Source organism: Pygoscelis adeliae, unplaced genomic scaffold (genome assembly GCF_000699105.1).
Source record: "Pygoscelis adeliae isolate BGI_AS28 unplaced genomic scaffold, ASM69910v1 Scaffold181, whole genome shotgun sequence".
NCBI classification, from domain to species: domain Eukaryota; kingdom Metazoa; phylum Chordata; class Aves; order Sphenisciformes; family Spheniscidae; genus Pygoscelis; species Pygoscelis adeliae.
The window spans coordinates 371,883-394,864 of NW_008824360.1; the positions used below are offsets into that span (position 1 = coordinate 371,883).

Below are 22,982 nucleotides of genomic sequence, written 5' to 3' on the forward strand. Positions count from 1 at the left end.
GGGAGCTGGGCAACAAACACCAACGGAAATCAATATGCTCATTGGATACGATCCTTCATGAACTCTGCTGGCCTGACGGAAAGTGCCAAAAGCCTCAACTTCCTGTCAGAGTCCGTGGGAGCAGAGAACATTCAACAGAAGCTATGATCCTCATGGGATCGGCCTGCTGAGCACACAGGGGCCAGGCCGCATACCCCGATCCTGCAGCCAAGGTGCAGGGAAGGTGGTTCATTATTCGGGTAAGGATGTTAACACACTGGTTGTTCATCATGGCCTTAAAGATATGCTGCTTATCTCAACGATGGACAGAGTGAAAAGCCTTGTGTGTTAAAAGGCATGATAAGGAGGCAACTTAAAAACCTGGGCCTCTTGGAACATGGAATGTGGCCCAGGAAGATCAACAATGCCAAGTCTAAAGTCTATCTTTCATTCTTTCCCCACTGAAAGGAAATTCATGCCTATTTTTAAAGTCTGTTGTGAAGACAATAATGTACTACAAATCTCTGGAAATCCTTTTGATTTTTCCTTTTGATTTTCTATGTATTATATATATTTATTAAAAAAATGTAATGTAAACTCAGCCATGTTGATGCTGTTCAAATGTCAGCCTGCATAGCATCAAGACAGAGGCCATGTGTTCCAGATTTAAAAGCTGTATTCACTTTTTGATATACCATTCAGCAAGGACTCACTGTCAGACAAGCTTTTTAATCTGTTCAGCATGTTTCCACCTCTTCTTCAGGGAATGGTTGTGGTACATTTCACCAGGTCACCTAGTAATTTTGGTGTCTTAACAGCCAGTTGGAGCAGAATAGGTCTTTAATAGTCTTGGATAGCCTATGGATCCCAACTAGGCTGAAAAAGTCCCCAAGGTCTTGAAGTTCAGCAGCTCTGCAGGGTATATGTATTTAACCTTTCATCCTGGCCAGGTTATTAAAGTGAGTTCACTGAACTTGATTCCAGAAGAAAAAACAGAAGCAGTGTGCTTGCACTGTTGCAGATGAGTAAGTACGGTTAAGTCCTGTTTTATGACCACCTTAATTCCTTTCCCATAAATTCACTAACCTCAAATCACAACTGTGAATGCCTCTGACAAACAAGACTTGTCTGCATGGGAGCAGAACACTGCAAGCTCCACTTGGCTTGTACCTATTTGTTAATGCAGGACCTGAAAACTATTTCTGTCACAAGTTCAACCACAATCTTCTCCATCCACCACAGGGTTAACCCAGGTTCAGTCTTGCAGTGTAGATGACTCAGAATGTATGATTAAAAACATAGGGCTCCAGGCACATTGGCCATGGAAGCTGGCTTGTAGCCTTCTTGCCACCACCAAACAGCAGCGCAGCTGTATCCAAAACCTATGTATCTAGGATGGTCAGAGATGAATGACAAAAATCAAACTGCACTGCCAGGCAGAGAGACTAAACATTAGTTTCTCTGTGTTGATTTTACCACCTTGTTCAGGCTCAAGCCTTTACTATTCAAAATCAGCCTTTTATGATCCTCCTGATAACCAAAGATACCATGACAATACCGTTTCTCTCTCAGAATGACTGGCTGAAGTACTACGGTGTGGGAAAAGCTCTCTTGTGGAGATTTTCCTCAGTTTCAGGTTGTCAGGTGTTTCCCATTGACCAGAAGAACTGGGAATTGTTCTGGAACAGGAAACAAATCCTTTGAGACCCGGAGTAAAATGCCAGCTGGAAACTTTTAACAGGGCAGCTGTGGCAGAGGCCTTAGACTAAATCATTAGTGTGTGGTTGTAAAAGAAGAGAAAAAGGGCACAAAGTCAGATGTGGACATGTAGATTAGACAGGAGTACATGACTCATCCTCTTCTGGATAACTTTAGTTCTTAATCAGTCTTCACTAGAGAATTCACCAACTTCAAGCAAGAACACATTCTTATGAAGCTGAGCACAACATGTGCCCTTCATAACCCCCAGAAACCCAGGACAGACCGGGCACATAGAAATGGGATGCAAGCATACGTAGTTCAAACCTCACTGGAAGGTAATCTGTAGCCAACTTACATCAGATGGGCAGCCAGAAATGCTCTCTGAGAAGCTCTCATCTCAGCAGCAGACGAAAGATTTACTAAACCTGGCAAATAACCTTTCTACAGAGAGCAGAATTCGTTGTGCTAAAAAACATGCTTAGACACCCACAGACTGCATCATCCAAACTTCACCTGCAATGTATTTTTTGAAACTTTCAGGTAACTGAATTTTATGTTTTTATTTTTGTTCTGCTATTCTGAAAATCCTGATGTTTCTGTTTAACATTGCTTGCAGCGAATCATTAATTTCAACTGCAACTGGGCCAATTTTTTCACCTAAATCTGTATTTAAATACCTTTAAAAGTAGTCTGTTTTTAAAGGTGCTGAGCACTTCACAACTCTGAAAAAAAAAGTGCTTTTCCTTAGACACCATTTCTCTCTTGACTCAAGCTGACCGTGTATTTCAGACAACTTGAAATACTTTGTTTTCAAGCAAAAATCTGTCCTCTCTCTCCTTAGTGCTCTCTGACACTTGATTCACTGGTTGTTTCTTAACAGTTTTTTGGGGGCACAGAAATTACAATATCTTCCCTGTCAGGATGAACATGTCTCTTTTCTTATTGACCACCTGACCACAGCAGTGAGGCTAGGTTCCAGTTAAATTATCAAAAGAATTGCTTCAAGACCAGGTCAGGTGAAATCGGTGAGCAACCCTGCAACACAAAAGAGCAGAAAAAATAGCAGGAACTTAGAAGAGTGTCTCTTTTGCGCAGGATATCCTGAGAGCACTGACCATTAACTTTGCTTTCGAAATAAAGTAAAACAGTCTGCTAAGAGTGCTTTAAAGCCAACTATTAGATTTCCCATGTGCATGTTGTATGTGCATGTTTTAGACTATCCCCAAGTAACACATGACATTCCCATTAGCTTTTGTTAACTTCTACATCAGAGTAAGCCAGAATCTTAAGAAGATTAACCTCTGTTCCTTCTAATTGTTCCTTAATTTTTATTAGAACAATTTTTTAGGGTAGTTTTGCGGGCTTTTTTTCTCCTTTGGATGGATACAGAAATTTCTCTGATGAAAGCTTCAGACTTTTTTAATTAAAACCAAACCAAAACAAAAAAGCCAACAACCCCCAACCCTGTAAAATTATTTTCCTTAAAGAAACTGCCAAAACTCTAGGAATCAAATTACAGAACAGAAGCAGACGTCACAATTCCAGCTTTACTCTACCTACTCAGGGAACCTGAATGCCTCTCTGAGGTGATGAGTTGATGGGAAACAGCACAATTCTGCACTGAGGAGGGAATTTCTATTTGGATTTAATGATCTTGGTGAAAGTGAAGCTTATGAGCATATGTAATGGATTTCTATGTTCTTAAAAGCTGGAAAATAATTCTTTTGCCTACTGCTGAGTAACTCCTACGCACAAACTTACAGCCATCTAAGAAAGAAAAAGACCGCGGGTTTCCATCTGTGGTCTCCAAAGTGTTAAGGTTAGCTATCTACAAGACTGCCGTAAAACATAATTACAAAAAGCTGATTACTAGTGGACATACATTTGCTAAGAGTCTGCAATTCTACTCAACCATTTTTTAGAAATCTGCAAACTGAAAACTATTTCAGGGTCAGAGGGCCTGATTTTGGCCTTCTCCTTCACTCATGATACTGTTTCTACTTTTTGAATTGACAGACATTCTTCATTCATGAGCCCCATTGTTTAAATTATCACTGACTTCAGGAAAATAAGTCTCTGTTACGTTCAGTAACTGCTAACCCCATTTATCCAAACAATAAATAATTCCTCACCCTCTCCTCCCTCCTCCTCAACTCCTAGGTTATTACCCTGAAACATCTTGGCTCTACGCCTATTTAATCTTGGTAATAATGATCAAAACCAGAGTACACAGATCTCAGTACCCTGATTAGGATCACCATCCAACTATACATAATGCACATACTTCATTAGAAAAAGAAAGTCCTGCCAGAGGTTGCCATGTTTAATTGGAACTTTTACATTTCTCAGGATTTAATATTATCATCAGCAGTTTAGATCCCAATGGACAGTAAATGGTAAGTTTATTAGGTTTTTCCATTGTTAGAAGCAAATGAGGAAGTGGGTTTTTTTTCCTTTTTGCATTAACTTATGTCAAGAATGATGACTCTAAAAAATCATTAGAGAGCAGAAAATGGAGGGTGATTACAGTATAATACCTTACAACTGACAAGGCTCTGTTCCTGCTCCAACAAATAAGAAATGTTGGTGAGGCTTCACAGTCACACATACTAAGAAACAGGATAGTCCAAATTTAATGTCTGGGTGATGTCTCTTTAGAGCTTTTTGTAGTACACATTAAAGAGTCCACTCACAGAGGACATGACTCAATTCCTATCTGTGACAGCGGCCAAACATCTACTGACCAAAATTGTACAGGCTAAAGGTTTCATTTTGTCAGTCTCATGCTATAAATAACCAGTCTCCAGGTGTACAGTCTAGTTTACCTTGGCAAGGAGAAGATGGCATACTGATTTATACAATCCAACTACCATCAACGTCTTGCACTCTGATGTGCAACAACAGTTACCATTTAAACAATAATCCCCAATGTTTGGTCCCGAAACAGCGGATAAACAAAGGATTCACTGTAGTTATGTTGCTTACATTTTAAAGTAAATTCTACCTTCCAATATATGTGGGAAAGCCAGGAATTAATTTGGTTTCACTGCACACTTACTGGCTGATTCGTCTGCAGACGGTGATTTTGTCAGCTAGCAGAGCCTTTTCTTCCACTGATGTGCTGCTACATAAAAAAATTTAAGGCCTGAGGGGTTAAATGCAATTGTTTAAAGGGAAAAATGCAAAGATACAGCTTTAAATAATGCTTTGCCATGATCCTGCCTGAAGTAGATTAAAATTAGCTTAGAGCCTTATTATTTTTTGCAGAGAGTCAGTGTCAGTGAGGCTCAAAGCGTGGGCAGAAATACCAAACCTCCAGCCTTGGCTGTAGATGGATTGAGATACCCAAGTTAGTGCTGACATGTCTCTGATTCATGGCCACTTTATAAAAAGAACCATTTTCCTTAGCAATAGGTTACCCTAACGAAAGCAACCTGCCTTTCCACTTTAAGTTGTCCAGAAACACTTAGGTGTGCAAGAGAGAAAGACTTTTCTGTATAGAGAGAAAATTCCAGGCAAATTTGACAAAGGATTGCTGGTTGCAAAGATCTTAAGTTCCTACTAGTTTTTATTAAAATCAGCAGCTGAGTAGGGGAGAGACTGAAGAAAAGACCTCAATAGGAGACTATCTTTTCCTAGATATCAGAGAACCCTCAGAGGCACTCAGCCTTGAGACAACGAAAGGAAAATGGGCTTAATTAGCTCTGCTGTCCATAGACTTTTTTTTAAGTTAACTAATTTATCTCCTCTACAGAATACTAAAGAATCCCTTACATTAAAAATACCTATGGTATGGGATGATACTGTACAAAGTGTTTCTGTCTATCTACTGTCTCTGCCCATAAAAGATATTAAGTCCCTTTGTCTAGCACGGACAATGCTGGGGGGGGGGGGGGGGGGCGGGTAGGGGGGTGGTGGGAAAAAAAACTGGGCAGGAATTTTGGGAGGATGGATTTGCCTGTGCACATGGGTTAAAAGACATTTAATGAATCACAGAAAATAATAGCTTTACACAGTAAAAGCATTCCCTCTCCCTGCTTCTCTCCCTATGCTTTTCCACATAAATTATGTGAACATATCATCAAAACATGATTTTTATTTTCATAAATGGGGCCATATGTCAGTTAAAACAGAAAATGTGTGCTGAACTGTGATGTGGGTTACATGATATGCTTTAATTGGATGTCACTTTAATGTAAACAGCTTTACATAAAACTCAGCCTAAAAGAAAACTTTTTAAAATTGTCAAATATTAGTTGCTAAAACAACTTGATGCTGCATGTGTCTTTTGCATTTTCTAGTCAATCAAAGGATATCAGTCACGAAGAGGCTAGATTCTGATCTTACTTGCACCAAACCAGTCACAGACGCTTTGCTAGAGGTCCTTAGAATAGGGAGCCAGGGACAAAAGACTTTTTTTGCATAAACATTTTTGCCTAAATTTTCCATGTAAGATTTCTTTTTTATTGAAAATGTCACTTGTTCATCTAAACATTTAACAAGTGCAATTCACTTGTGGTCAGGTCTGTATGCCAACATCCGTTTTTGCAGTGGGAGAAATCTTAATCTGAAAAAACCCCCGAACCAAACCCAAGTGCTATACACACACTCATATAGGCAACACACTCTTACATAAGTGAAAAAAACAATTTTCCCTCATACAACACACAACTCTGGGTACCCATACGGAAATAACCTCCATAAACAACATACTACCGTAATAATGAACAGCTGAAAATAATGGGCTTTAAAAAAATTTTTTTTAAAAAGCAGCTTTGGTAATGCTGGTAAAACATCAACTGCTTATATTGGAAAACATTAACAAGTCAGTATTTGCTAGCAGATACCACAGTGTTACCACAGTCATTTTCTATGTATAAACATAGGAAAAAGCAGTCACATCTCACCTGCTGCTCTGTGGTAGCTGCTGGCAAAGGCTTATTCTTTGGTGCCACTGTGCTCTACTATCACAGCAATATTCAGAATGGGACCTTTTGAATGATACTGTCAAGTTCAATTTCAAGTGACAACTGATTCTTACTACCTTGCAATAACAAACTTATATTTTAATATCAGATATGCAGCTGGATAGTACTTGCTACCTTTTAAAAGTACTTATACATGTCAAACAAAACTGCTGGCATCAACACATATTCACAGTAAACCACTGATGAGTTTATCAAGTATCTTTGGTTTCTTTTAGCAATTAATCAGACTTGCAAGCACATACTGCTATGTATACATTCTCTAATCCTAAATGTTACCCCTTCCACTTAAGGCAGAATCCCATAGCAGGGTTAGAAGCATCCCCTAACAAGCTACCCCACCAGAATCCAAGGTCTGATTTGTAGAAAAAATAACAGCTATCGTTTCTTAATCTGCAGCTTTCTACAGTAAGCCCCACTGCACCTCAGAGCCATGGCAGAAGCCTACACGATGCCATCTTAGGCCTCAACTTCTCTTAAAACAAAAGAAGCTGCATGCTTCTCTCCGAGAACCATCTAACACGTTTTGGAATTACGTCTGGACCACCAACAAAGCTGTTGGAGAAAAAGGGGAGCGGCGTTGTATTACAAAGCTTTTCCTTACAGTTCCTGTTACTAGTTATTGGACATCATTATGGCTTTTATAACGACAGCAGGGTAAATCAGCAGGCGAAGGCTGAATAGAATGTTCTATCCTTGTCTCCCGATGAAAATTCCTGTCCAAAGAAGGGATAAAATAATAAATTTGTTTTAAAGAATCACTTTTTTCCTTGGGTTTATTTTGGTTTAATTTAGCAGAATGCATGAAAGGAGGATAAAAAAAATCCATAAAGCCAAGAAAACCACAAAATCCCCTTAAAAAATGAGATTTATGTTCAAGTTTGAAATGGCATAAACAGGCATTACAAATACCATCTCTGTTCCAATCAGAGCAATAAAAATTGTCTTACAAATTATAAGGCTATAAAAATTGAAGATGACTGTTTCTGCAGTCCAGTTGGCTTGCGCTAACTTCAGTATTTGGTGTTCAAATGTAAACAGCACTGCTGATTCTTCACATGTTGCCTGTCACTTAGGCTCGCCACAGACAGATCACAATGTATGTAAGGGGGAAGCATGTCTGTGTGGCTGCTCCCTCAAACTGTAAAGCACTCGAGCTGACCCAATACGCAATGCCAGGTGACAGAAATGATCAGAAAGATAAGCAATGTGCCTTTTGCACTGTCTGGTACTTAAGGGAAACTTACCTTCATCACAAGGAAAATTTAGGGTAAGTTTATTGCTTTAGAGCATCATTTTGCACATCAACATCTGCTGAGATGGAAATAATTTTAACCACGTATTGTGGAGTGAAAGAATGTTTCAGAATCTTATTTTTCTGGCTGTAGTGAAGTGGGCATCCACAATCTCAGCTCATAATCTACAAAAAAAGGCAAAACTTTCATAATAAAGCTGCTGTAGCTGCAACAACACAAATAGAAAAATCCAAACCAGAATGGCTTTTATGCCTTGTATCAGGAAGACTTTGGATCTGCTACACCTGAGCAGAGCAATGACAGCCCTGCACCCCCAGTGTATGCCATTTATTCCACATAAGCATGTCTATGTACATTTATGCAGTACCGCCCAGCTGCCTGTGCAGCAGCATGCTACTCTTTCTTACACCTCCCATCCTGCCCATTAGTCAGATGGATTATTTTAACAAAAGCTTATTTACACCAGCAGAATATAAATCCTGTGCATAAATGCTCACTAGGGGTAGGCGCTGCCCCGAGCAGTGTCTCCATGGCTGTTGGACACAATATTTATCCCAGACACCCAGAGCCTGCAGCACTCATCCCCAGATGGGGTCTGTCCCAGCAGTGGTGCCAGGGCTCATAAAGGGGGAGGCATTTTGTCTTTCTCCCTCTGGCATAGCCCTGGCAGGCCATAGCCCTGCTATTCTTTTATATACCTTCTCAGTCAGGCAGTAGGATCCGGCGTCCCATTGTCAGCAACTGCTAGGGATGTAAATACCTCTCAAAATGAGGGTTAGGGCCCAGTTCTGCAGCAGTTCACATGAAAGGTTAATTCAGACGCTGCAAAATCAGCTCCTTACAGTTATCTCAGAAGTACAGGAGAAAATGATACATATTGGATGTATGGCTACTCACTCCCTGCCTCCTACATTCACCTGCAGTATATAGAAGAGAATGAGCACATTAAGATGTTCAATGTGCCTGGCAGCAGGTGAATGACTTAACTGTGACTTGGTAACATGTTTTGCACAGGTGGTGGGATTTTGTATGTAAAGCGTGACCCTGGTTCAGGGAATATATATACCCTTTCCTTCTCCAAGAACCAGGCTGGGGGAAGGGGGCAGAAGGAGTATGCACACACACATACATATATGTATGTACTTACATATATGTATATACACACATGCAGGCACATATATATATGTAGTTTAAAATATGCCCAGAATAAAATACAGTTACCTAATGAAATTACTAAATTTTGTCTCCATTAGCAGCACTGCCAATCTACCACCAGGCATTCCATCTTTCATATAGAATTCAGTAAACATTTCAATCCAAATCTAAGACCCATAGCCAAGGTATCAATAACAGTGACATATTATGAAACTTTCATTCCCTTTCCCCCCTCCCTTTCTACCCCAGTAATAACTGTCAGGCGATCCTGGCAATTTCACAAGCATAGCAATGATTCAGCTGGCAGATTTCAGTGGATTATTGTGGCCAATTTGGAAAAACACTCTAATAAGCATTACTTTCCAGAAACCAATATAAATCTGGAAGAGGGGATTATTAAACCCAGGGAAACTATAACAAAAGACATTAATTGCATTTTTGGAAGGACCTTCTGAATTAAATTATTACCTGCTAGTTTATAAGGCAAATATATAGATAAAAACCACTACCGTGACAAGAATTTATTTATATTGGCCATATATACTGTAGGAAATTTATATATAAATATAATTTACACACAAACACTATGCTCATTTATGGCATTATATAAGCCATACATTTTGTTATATGTCTATATGCATATCTTCAGACAATTAGGATTAAGTTATTTGCTCTCACATACACACATATGCACACAAGTGATGTTAAGTAAAACAAAAGATCAAAGGTAGGAAATGATCACAATTAATTATAAGCCATGTGTTTGTGTATTTGCAAGTATATTTTAAAGTTTCTAGATAGTCTTACAACAGGATACAGCAGTTTCTTAAACTGGGTCTACAGGACTTGGAAAGATTTTCCTAACTTGCTTCTCATTTGCTGCTTATGTGTAACATTTAAAAATCACCGGCCTGCTCCAAAGTCTGTTGAAGTATATGAGGAGCTTTCTCTTGACATCAGTAAATGCTGGATCAGGCCATTAATATAGAAAGATTAATCACTGCCTCTAACTTTTGTGTCTGTGGGGATTGTGTGAGAAGAACGATGGAACAACCACAAGCCATTTTGGAAGTTCAAACACTAAATGACTCAAGGATTCATTCCGCTGTTGAATAACAGTTTTGAAAACAAAATAATGTATTCTTACAATTACATGATGTAACCTCTGATTTTCTTATTTTCCATGTTGTGAGACTGTTAACTTGTATACACGTTCTTCACATTTTGTGTGCGTTCTCTTTCTATTTATCTTTCCAAATACATCATGAGTAGCTTTGGAAGTAATTCCCTTCACAGTGAACTTAATTCCTTACTGGAGCCAGTGCTCTAGAAGGCTTAATAAGGCAGCAGGAAAGTAGTGCGATGAGCAAATATTTAAATAGCACAGATCATGTAGCCCACATATGACTAAAACTGGTCATAAAGACTGCATTTATTTTGATAACTCAAAAAAAGAGCTAGGATTTTACAGTCCATTATTATTAATTAATAGACCTGTAACAAACAAAGGAAGCCAAGCTCCAAAATAACTACTGCATAGGACACTGCTGCTAAAACGCAAAGTGCCAACCAAAGAGGTAATGAGATCAGAAACATCCAAACAAAACACATGCAGGGACTGCAGCTGAGCCACAGGACTCCCACACAACTACCTTTTGCCTTCCTGAAGGGGAAATAGAGCTTGTGTCCTGAACCTGAACACGTTCAGCACCTCTCCTGTGCCAAACACCAGCCCTGTCTACCCCGTCTCTGGTATTTCCAAGTCTGCATCTTACTACCACAGAGTCTGAGAAACCTTTAAGCTTCTATAAATGCAAATGCTCTTCATAGGTCCCTTCCTGTTCTCAACTAGCTCCCTGCAGAGAGCGGCCATTACAAAAGATAGGTTAAAAAGGGGTATTTGAACCTTCTGCTGACCTTGGCAGTTGACAAGGTCTCCCCACACCAGCACAGGGGTGAGACTGCCCCTCATGGATGCTCACTTGCTCATGGTGCTGTGGCCACCTTGCAGGCCTAACTTTGATACCATCAGGAGCATGCTGAAGGGGATACAACTAACACATTGGCCTAAGCACCACTATGAGCTGTCAATTTTATTAATTCCTGAATTAACTGATACACTGCGCTAGTAAATAACGAATGGTCCTTTTCCCACTAATTCTTATCTTAATTTTTTGTTTCCTGGATACCCCAAGACCAAAAATTAAAACAATCATTGTGTGGTAAAGTTAAAATTCTGCATCCACCATGAAACAGAGAGGGCCAGATTTATAAAGGAAGAAAGAATAAAGGAGTTGTCTCCCTTTCTTATCCTTTCAGCACTGCACATTGATACATTCAAATAAGACATGCCCCCTTCCTGCTCCCCACCAATCCCCAAAAGACAGCCAGGCATGAGCTGTCTGCTTAATTTGACGAACACTTGGCTTTCAGTGGGATATGACTGGCTGTAACAAAAGGCTCCAATGTCTTATACTGCTTTGCCCTAAACATTGCTGTAATGTGCAATTACCATAGAATTCACTGAGAAAACAAAGTTCCTGGATGATTCATGTTGCATATTTTCCCTAAACCTGAGCTAAAAACTTCAAAGCCTCCCAGACTGAATCACCAAACTGAATCATCCTGTTTTCAAACACGTGGAGCAACTTACGGACAGCAACACTCATAGGTACTGTACAATGGAGCTGTGTGCAGTACAGCAAAGCCCAGGGAAAGCCATCCACCTCTGCAGCAGAAGCACTCAACATCTTGTGAACGGGGCTTGATTATTAAGCTTGTATTATTCTGGCCTTGGCTGTGCTCCTGCTTGTTTGCGGTCAATGGGAATTTTGCCCCTGCTTTCAGTGCAGCTGAAATTTGCCTTTAGGAATTGGCAGAGGCTTAAAGTTTGCAGCTGGGAAAGCTCCATGCAGGTGCACAAAGGACAGAGACCCTGCTTTGCCTGGAGAGACCACAGCTGGGGGGACACCATGGGGAAGCAGAGGTGTCTCTCCCTCACAGCTTTGCATGGTCATTGGCTGCTCAAGAGAGGACAGGCCAAAGCAAAGCGCAGATGGGAGGGTGGGAGAGCAGCGTTAGCTACAATCCCACCTGGGAGTTGCAATGGCCACTTTACGGCTGCTCCAGCACATCCAACAGCAGAGCTGCCTTCTCATCAGCAAATATTTCTACATATTTAGCAGAATAATCAGCCCCTTTGCTCTCAACCTCTCTTCCCCTCACATAAGCCCAACAACTTGATAGCTAAATGATGTGTCTATAATTTCTATAATAACATTATGAAACATTTATCAAAATTTATCAGAACCAGACTCAGGTCATGAATAAAGCCACTGTACACTGATAAATGTAAAGAACTGGGAATCAGGATTTAAAGGCTCTCTGTTCCTCATCTTTCATATTCTAAGTTAAAATTGGCTGCAATCAGTCCTGGAAATTAGACAGTCCGGCTACGGTTGTTTACTAGTAACTGTATTTAAGCCACATTTGCCAGAATTCTATATTTACCATTTTCTTAAGTATACACTGGTGGCTTTGACTGCACGGAGGGACAGAGAGTTGAAACAATTACAACATTTTCAGTGCAACATTGCAATCAAAAGCACTCAATTTAATATACAGGTTTGATAGTTTGTTTTGTCTAAGGTGGCTATTTTGCACACAGGTTTTTTTGCTTGAAATGGTTCCTGGGCAAAGCACCATAGATTTAGAATGATATGCTGCCATGTTTTTAAGGAAAATATGGTTTTGTTTAGGCTACAATTAGATGCTTTCACAATTTGTCTCTGGCAAACTGAGACTGAAAACTCCAGAGTCAATTTGTTTAGTGTGAACTGAAGTAACATCTATCTTAGTAAAGAAACTTTTACAACAAAAGAGCCTTCATCATAGTAGGACCTAAGAGCTTTCCTTCTAAAAAGGTAGGGCTGCCATGCAATTCTTAATACACACCAATTCACAAGGCTACAAGCCATGTATTGTTTGAAAGCCATGGGGGTAAATCAAATTATCATGAATGACACTAATGATCCCATACTTGCCTGAACATAATGCATGTTATATAGTCTTGCCTTTAGGTATTATTTTTTTATATATATAATTAGTATAAATGACTCGCTCCCTCTCTTTTGTGGATTTTACAAAGAAATGCACTCAGGTACAGAGTCTGCCTTTCCCGTGTTAATTATGTGAGCCAAATCGGCCATGCCTATCATGTGAGAAGTCCCCAAGTAATGCCTTGGAAAGACCCGAGTGCAATAAATTAACTAGTATATCATAAAATGTATATGACTACCCTCTACTAGATGGAGCTAGAGCAGCTGAGATGTGTCGGTGGATTGTCAAAGCCATGATTTAATAGCAGTCCTTTCACACTGACTGGGATGGGTTTGGGTTTTCACAGAAGTGGATCTAAGTGCAGTTATCAAAGGGAATTCCTGGGCAATCAGGGTATGCCGTCCTTGGACAAAGCAAGCACTTCTGCTAAGTACAGATCAATTATAAACACAACATACAAAAAAGCAAAGCCTATATAATGAGAAAAGACAACCATCACAGACTTTCAAAAGTCCAAATGGTTTCTCTGCCTTGCAGTTTTCTTTCCCAGCAAAATCAGGCCAGATCCCAGCTGGTAAAAACTGGCAAATTTCCATTAGCCTGTGGGTCATTAACTCTGAAAAAAGGGCAGTTTCAAAACCAGTTTTGTGTATAGTGTTAGTTTCTGTCAGCGTTGCTATAAACAATCGAAATTGAAAGTATCTGGGATGACTACAATACCCATTTCTTTCTCTTGCCATTCAGAGATGTGTTCCAACACAGATTTTCCTAAAACAATTTACATGTATCAGAGTCTATATCTGACACGCTGAAAAATTCAAAACAAGCTTAATCTACCATCTAAGTTTGCACCACTGGTGTTACACAAAGGTAGTCCTCTGTTGTCCACCTGTAGCCATTAGACAAATTCTTAATGGGGGTGCTTTCACCTGCTAAAGAGAACAACTCATTCAAAATGGCTCGTGCAAATACTAAGAGCAAATAGAGAGCTGGTGTGCTCTGTACTCCCTGATCGGCAAACACCTTTGCAAGGAATCTCAATCCATGCCAAACATAAACCAGGAAGGCAGCATTATCATGCTTTTCATTATCCTCCTTTTCTGCCATGTCTATCATGCTCAAAGATACCAAAAAATTGAGAAACATAAGCTCAGGTACAGATTTAGCAGAAGAGATTTCTAGAAAGGAGCTGGTTTCTTTCCCTCTCCCCAGGTTTTCCTTAGCATCATCTGATTGTGATCCCATACCTGTGCAGCTCCCACATCCCCAGTACAGCTGTGTCCTGCACCCTTCCCCAGCCAAACACAGACCAGTCCCCGGGCCTTTGGGACACTGATCAATGCACGCAAAACAAGCTTGATCCAAAGCCTGAATTTCATTGCCTGAATTTTGAGGAAGTTGGACCAGGAATCTGCAGGTGAAGCTGCTCTGTTCAACAGTCTTTATCTGCCCAATTTCACAGCAGAAATAAAATATCCATGTGTCATGGCACAGTTATTTCTGGCACAATGGTCTATGCGGTACATTAGCACTCACTGGAATCAATAGCAAAGCTTTCATTCATGGTGAGGAGAAACTTTTTGTTCTATAAAGGTCAAATCTGGTAAGGGCAAAGCAAAACAAAAGGTATCTTTCTTGGCAAACTGATTGCTCTAGCCAGTCATCCCTGATTTCATACTTGCCAGTGCGCAAAGCAAGCATCCGTTTGTGAAGTGGTCTGAGAGTCTTGCCTGGAAGGACAGTGAGGCCCACCTCTTGAGGGATGCTGAGCACCATCTCTCTGCATGGTGACTATTCCCACTAACTCATAGCAACATTAGGAGAACAAAATATACAAAAAATATCTTGAGAGTGCAGACACTTGAAGGCTTAAACTGTACTCCTATGCCTGCTAATGCAGTTCCTTATCTTATGCCTAATGTTGCAATCAATTTCCACAGAATGGCAGAAATGAGGAATAAGACAGTTTACATTCAAAATGATTCTCTACAATATGTTTTCCAGTTTTTCAGACAGTCTAGCTTATATTATACATACAGTTGGGCATCTTCTATTTCCTCTACGAAATTATTCCACTCTAAAATACACCTCATTTTTAGGAAACTTTTGCTGAAAGATTAGCTTTAAATTTTCCTTTGCTTGATCTCGCCTGATCACCCCTACTTATTCTCTTCTAAACAATCCCTCCCTTTCCTTGTTCTCCCCACCCCAGTCCTTGTTTAATTCCTTTAATCTTTCCTTAAAAGACTGTCTCTCTGTCCCCTTAATCATTTTTTAATTTCCCATCCTTTAGGCGAGTGCCAAAGATGTTAAAATGAGAAATGGATGCTTGCCATAAAGGAACAGAACTCCTGTAACTCCAAAACAGTTGAAATCATGAGAACTTGCAGGCCATTACCCCATTATGTGAATGGTATTTTTACAGCACTAGAAATGAAGTAATGCAGCTACAAATATTCATGTTTTAAATGTGCTGTCATTCTAGTGGCCCAGCTACAAGTTGCCTGAGAGGTACTGATGGAAGGTTAGGGATATCACAGTCCACAGTTAAGAACACCTGTGCTTCACAAAGGTTCCTTCCACTCTGATCCCTTCAGCTTTTCTCAGTGTTAAAAAGCCTTTCCTTTAGAAAGTCCTAAATTTGCTGCTTTTCAATATCCATCTGTGAGGAGAGATGATACAGAATCCCTCACCTGGCCTTTCCTGTGATGTTCACTGTGTACCTCCGATACCCCCCCCCTCTAAATTCAGTAAAGTCTCTTCACACCTGAAAGTATTTCTGACTGCCTCCTTCCAAAATCTGAACAAAAATGCTTAATGATCATCAGAGAGAACTTTGGCATATCATTTCAGCCCGGAAGTAAGATATACACAAGAGGAGGTTTGCCAATCTGAAGCATGCTATTTAGCATCTACCTGGCTAAAAGACTTACACTGACTAAGCTAGTGTGCTCTGTGCATCTGGTGCATATATCCAGTTTCTTTGTGTTTGTTGTCATTTTTTCACTCCTTGGCCTTGAAGACAAAGCACAAGCTAAAAATGTTTAGTTAGACCAAAGCATTGTAAACAGTGAACTCTGAGATCACCACGACCATGCAATTAAAAATGTCATTATGTTTGAGGATATGCAGGAAGATAAAAGTCTGTGAATAACTGTGATACTTTTAAATATTTTCACATAATTTGCTTTTTTCTGCTGTCCCCATGTCTTGTCTGAGGAGACAGTTTATTGCATGAAGGCAAGTGGGCAACGTGTCAAACATTAGATGTGGTTTTGTTGAGAGCACCCCACACTGAGTCAGGTCTACTGCTGTTTTTCTGTGAGTGCAAGCAAGTATCACAAGGTAGATCTCTTGCCAGATCTCTTCTCCCTGCAGTACTAGAATGTGTTTTCAGGCATCACGACTTGTGCCATTCCAGGAGTAGCCCCCTGGGCCTTGTTTTACATGGAGACAGTGTGCTCAAGATCTATGGGGAACCAGGTTGAGACTGTATCTCTTTATAAGGGAAAGCAAAGCAATTCCTATAGCTGGCCAGTTCCTGCGCAAAGGCAGACAAACCAAAAATGGGTACAAGTTGTACCCATTTTGAAATCAAGGGAAAAAAGGGCAGGATTTGTTTCACATGACTTTGAACGATCCTGACTTACAAGTCATAGTGTTGACGATACACCTTTCTTGAAGGCACAGACATAAAGGTGTTCTATGCCTCTGGGTGTACTGAAGGGATTATTGTAAGGTGACATGATACCTGGGATCGCAGAGGCTCAGTGACCCAGATGGCCCTACCAGTTTTGCCTTGTGTTTTCCTTTTTGTAATACTCCATCTTCCTCGCTCTCTCACTGAAACAGAGTGAAATCATATCAACATGGACACAGCAGATTAGTTTTACAAGGTTCCCACCAGTCTGACATTCATCAGCTTTCTAATCTAATAGTAACACAATACCCTTTACAAGTACATGTTGAAGCAGCATGCTCTCAGTCTGAGTCCAAGGGCTGCAGGTTAAATTGATACCCAGGTCCTGCATTCTACCAGCCGCTGATTGACTAACGTTATTTCTGACATTCCCAGGGCCTGGCAGCCCTCCATGCAAGGGTTAAAGGAAAGTTGTAAGCAACAGTTCTAAAACACTTGGAAGAATCTCCTTGAATCAAAACCATTTCATAAAAGGCTCTCTGCCAGGCAATAAAATATTTTTGATGGACTCTTATTTTATCATTACCCATGTAAGAAAAATGTATTGCAAGAATCCCAACACAATTCAGGGAAGTAATCATTTGCAGATTTAGTAGGCATTCTCAATTGGCAAAAATGAAAGATTTATTGTAGGGATGATGAAACAAAGAGCAGTTGTGCAAACTTTACTGAGCTGGATTATGAGAACATGCTTTTTCCATTTCCCACTTTTAAAAGCCTTGGATGCAGTTTCAAAAGAAAGATCAAGATCAATTATTTAACACTGCAGCTACACTGTACCTGAGTGTAGGACCTCTTCACACATATGTTATCTGTACACAACAATAAAAGAAGATCGATGGAAGACACTGCTATAGACAACAAAAGCAGACTTTGAAATAAAACTCATGTTGTTCCTTGAGTCCACAATTAGCCCAGGGATGTAAATAGAAAAGTCAGGCAATGACAAATGTCTGTGATGTAAATGCACAGCTATTTGAAATGAAGCCCCTTTTGACTTACCCAAACACAGAAAATACAGGTGTCCTTGAGACAGAATACAGGGCGCTGAATACTCTATAATGGCAACATTTTCTTCGAAAGCCACTGTAGAGTCGAATAAAATCATCGTCTTGCATACCCTTACTCATGTGAATAATGCTCTGAAGTAGAAGGAACTTTATGGTCAGCAAAGGTGCATAGTCTCGTACCGACTTTAAGAAATAGGTGGAAGAAAAAACACTTTGGGGAGAAGGTGGTCTTTTTCTTGCCTCTTCTGCCAGGCACTTAATGTGTGACTTTTGGTACTTTGTGGCTGAGCCATTCTGGGCTCACGTATCCTGGTGTAAATTCAGGATTTCTTTACAATTACACCAGTGTAAACAGGGACAGAAAGTAGCAGAGTAATTTGCCTTAATTCAACTGTATCTGGAACTTGGGCACAAGAGTTTTCACCACACAGGAAATGCCGTAGGCAGGCAGAAGCCTGAAAGAGCTTTGAGATTCTCAGTAGAAGGAACCATTAGAGATGCAAGGGAGCATTATGGATGCGTTACATTATTGGCCTCACTACCTCACTGTGATTATTCACCCTCACTGTACTCCAGAGAGATTTATTTCATTGTACTTGTGAGGAAATGGAGATCTAAGGTCGAAATTTGCAGAAGTGCTCATGAAATTTCAGTAACTCAGTTACACACTATCTGGTTTGAGAGAAAGTGGACTTCAACTTCAGAGGTCCCCTATTAGAGCAGGGCACCTCCAAAATAAAGCTATCCAAAACCAGGGCCTGCTTTTGAAAATCTTGCTCAATGTGAGTTGTTGGATGCCAGAAGGTCAAGTTTTGATATATTTAGTTTAAATAGCACATTTTTTTTTTACTAGGCTCACTGGACTACTTGCTAAACAAGTGAGTGAAGGTTTCAGAATCTGGCCCATTGTGAAGCCCAAGCTGATATAAACACCCTGCACTGTGGAACGATGGCTTTTTATTTCTCATCTGATTGTTAAAGGCTAGCTGTTGCTGGTTTGCCCCGAAGTAACAAACAAATGCATCACATTTAGAACTGAGATCCAACTGCATAAATGACTGTATAAAGTTTTTAATGTGCACTAAATTCCTCTTTCTCCCCTGAGACTATACTATACAGCCTCTGTGCTGCCTGCAAATGCAGATTAACATTTTTATTAAATGACATGTTTCACTAATACAGACTATTAAAATGTATTGGCCTAATAAGAAACATTAATGGGTATATCATTGGCATAGTTTTTAAACAATATTTAATTTTACTGCTTTTTAATTTGACCAAGCCTTCTGCCAGGTGATTCAAACTATTTTTCCGTCTTGAGGTTAATCACTGTTAAGAAAGGCTAAATCACTGAGAGTTCAGAACAATTCCATGCCATTTTTAATAATCCCCACAGAACACATACATAGAAATAAAATTAAGCCAAGCACTTAACCTCAAGAACACAATCACAAAGACTTTGTTTAAAATTTTAGAACTTTCAAGCTCTCCACTTTCTAAATGACACGATTAATAATATTCAGATGCAATTTTTTTTTTTTTTAAAATGAAATTTCAGAGGGAGAAAAATCTTCTCTCACTGCTCCTAGATATTAGATAACTGCAGGCTGCCTTCAAACCACTGAATGCAACCTTCTTTCCCAGATCTTCTGGAGAGAACTCACCCTGCCAAAATGATGCTGGACCCTGCAGAATTAATAGTTTTAGGACCCGACTGCTGGACACATCTTTGAGGTACTCTTGAGGTGTATTAAGACATTCTTACAGGAAGCAGGTAGTTCACAATTATATTTACTGCTCTGTAAAACTTATGACTAGAATGGAGAATGCATCTGACTAGTTGAGGGTGTATCACTTGATCTTTACTACTGTGCAGATTCATACAGTGAAACTGATGGATGATTCACTCCCAGACAGGATGCATAGTGAGAAAGAAATGTTGTCACACTTTTGCTACATGGGAAATGGTGAGCTACAGAAATCCTTAAGAGTTATTGCAAACCCAGTGCTTAGAGGCTGCAAAGCCTTTCCCTTTTTGCATCTTCAGATGTGATTATTTGATAGAATTCATTGATCTGCATGGCAAAGAAAGTGATCTTGTGGTGCACCTGGAATGAATTGGGAGTTAAGAGGCTGCTTGCAAGATATCTTCAAAAGGTGATGCCCCATGAGACGCTTATAGGTCTGTGCTGAGACTGGGGTTTGAATAAATCTACATGTGGAGTATCATCCAGAGCCAGGCCACAGCAGAGCTGGAAATAATTCTGAGTGTCTTAAAATGAGAAAAAATCACTACTTACTGAGTTTTGTGGGACAAGAGGATAAAAGATAAAAACATGGTATCGAGATGTCATTTTTGTGTGCAAACTGGGCAAAGGGAAGGGAAAGGAGCCTAGCAGAAATTTTCCAAAAAGACCTGGGAGACGTGCCTAGAAGTTTGTCTGGCAGCCAGACATCATAGGTCACAACTAATAAATTTCACTTTTCTAAGCTGGGCATACTTTAGCCTATATTATTTGAAAAAGAACATGAATGACTTTGCTTGGGGTAGAGGAGTTCTGATACAAGTACCTCTTCCGTGTGCCACAATGGTGCCAAGCAGCGTAGTCACTGTGGAGAACCATTTCTAATACAAAAATGTTTCCTTCCTTTAAGATGTTCTCTGTCAATCAGACCACTAGCAGGTATTTTTCAAAAGCTTAGTGTTTAGGATTCTGACAAATATCTGCTGCTTTGTAGGAAAGTGGATCATTTTCCTTCTACTCAAATCATGTCACAATTGGAATTGTGGTAAAAAATACGTATTTCAGTAGCCAAATCAAAACACTGAAGAATGAAGAGAAATCAGTCCAGGATGAGCTGAAATATAATTGTTTGGGGGACTGCACTAACAAAATAAAACCACTGAATAAATCAAATGGGGAGAGCTTTTAAACAACCAAAAAAAAGCATCTTTGTTTAACACTTTTTCATTCTGAAATGGAAAGTCAAAAAAGATGGGTTAAATATACAGAAACATTTTGTTATTTCCAAAATAGTACACTGTTTAGAAAATGTCAATAGTAACAAAATCCTCCAGTCCTGTTCCCTGTCCCCCCATCATTTTGTTTTCCAAATTGAACGTGACCCAGATTCACTAATGGTTTTCTTCCCAAATCTCTGTTTTACAATGATACTACTACTGGTTTGAAAAAAACTGGCATGGAGTACCTAGTAAAATTTCTAATGTGGAACACAGAAATGAATATCCATCCTTGTGCTACAAGCCTATCTGTTCTCTAAACCACTATCTGCTTCATCTTATCACCTTACCTTCAGTAGATATTAAGTATTATTACTGGAAATTATCCAACACTGTGAGAACCATAATAGTGGTAATTAATTACGTTATATCCTATGGCAGAGAGTTTCATAGGGTGAGTACCCACTATGTTGTGGTGATATTACTGTTACTATCCCACTTTGTTTCCTACTTAGAAGACTGAATGAACAGCAATAACCACACAGTGACCCGCTGTGTATAAATATGCCAGGAAAACTTCAGGATAATTATGTTTTAACCAGGTCCCAAATTACTTAATAATTTATCAAGTCAAATGAAATAAAACCTTGTGGAATTGAATGCTCTCGTAGGATAAAAAAGTACGTACTTGAAAGCCCCCTCCATGGAAGTTCCGTACTGTACCTCTACCTACCATATTCCATTTATCGTATTTCTTCAATGTCCTGTATAACATTTTTAAGGCACGCAACTGAGCTTGAAAACCATTCTGGGTGCTGGCAGCAACAGTTGGAATTTACTTCATTTGTATTTATTTAGATTTATGCAAACAAAAAAAAACTAAGAGCATGCCAGCCAGACCTAACCCATATCAAACTGCTGGAAAAGAACAAAAAAGGCAGCCAGCCCTGCTCGGTCAGAGCAGAAGTCCATCTGGCCCAGCATCCTACACCTTTTTCTATCAACCTGATAAAGCAGATGCACCTCACAGAATGCCCTGAAGGTCAGCAATCCCAGGGCCACATCAGGAAACTGATAGTCCCTCAGGCAAAGGGAGGGCAAAGTAGTGGCAGCTACTCCCTCTGCAGCTCAGCTCAAGAAGGCAGGTGTCAAGCCCCTAAAGGCACCATACCATTGTGCCATACCATTGTGCTGTACTTTCTGTCTGCACTAAGAACTGCAGATTTGCATTTCTGTCCTACTGCACTGAAACATGGGACAACCCTACCTACAGCGGAATCTGGGCCCAATAATTTCTACAGCTTTTGCTCTGCAAGATCTGCTAGTGTGGAGCTCTCCTGTGGACGGACAAGAGTCCAAATTCACCAACTGCCATTGGGCATGAGTTGACACAGCAAGCCATTTGCCAGCCTGCCCTCCGGTGCTGGTGCATGCTTAAACCCATTTGTACTGTCGTGTAATCTGTAGTGGTTTTTGTAAACAAACAAACATTGTATTTTCACAAAACCACTGAATTGCTGTCTACTCCTCTAATCGGAGTGTTTTTAATGCTGCAGTTCCTTGACAGTATCGGGAAATGCCATCAGGAACCTAATAAAAAGAGAGATCTCTGGTGAGGCAGCTTTGACAGAATAGATGTTTCCTACTATTGACTTCAAAGGAAAAAAGTGAGGCTAATATTATTGTTGTTTTTTTAAAGCACTCCTTTGGCATCAGTGCATGACACCCTCCGCTCCAAAAGCTGAAAATACTTTCCAGACTTCCACAACATTCCCTCGAGTCAGGCATGGAAACATTGTTTAGGTGAAGTAACTCAAAAGCATATAAGCTGGTGCACACAGACCTATTTGCCCTGGAGATGCAGGATTGTCTCTTAGACTCAACTGTAGACGTAGCCTGTAGAGATCTTATTACTCACCATGCATTGCTAGACACATGCTCTCCACTGACCGCAAACAGCATAATACTTGCTATCTACTGTGAACAGAGATTCCGCATTGGTTTCCTTAGCAGCAGAAGCAATAATACTGATCTGCTCAATAGGCCCCTTTCTCCTGTAACCGTAATAACCAAGTTGCTGCCCATGAAGTGTTACAAATGTAGCCGAGCCTTCATGATGACAAGTCAAACCACCTGCGTCAGAGATGTACAGTAAAAATAACAGGAAGTTCATCA

At 40.0% G+C, this 22,982-nt stretch overlaps 1 protein-coding gene across 1 annotated transcript in view; it reads right to left on the reverse strand.

Moving 5' to 3' along the window:
• The window catches only part of GLIS1 (GLIS family zinc finger 1), a 112,925-nt gene that overhangs the window by 77,815 nt on the left and 12,128 nt on the right, over nt 1–22,982 (reverse strand). The gene's annotated exons all lie outside the window — the stretch shown is intronic.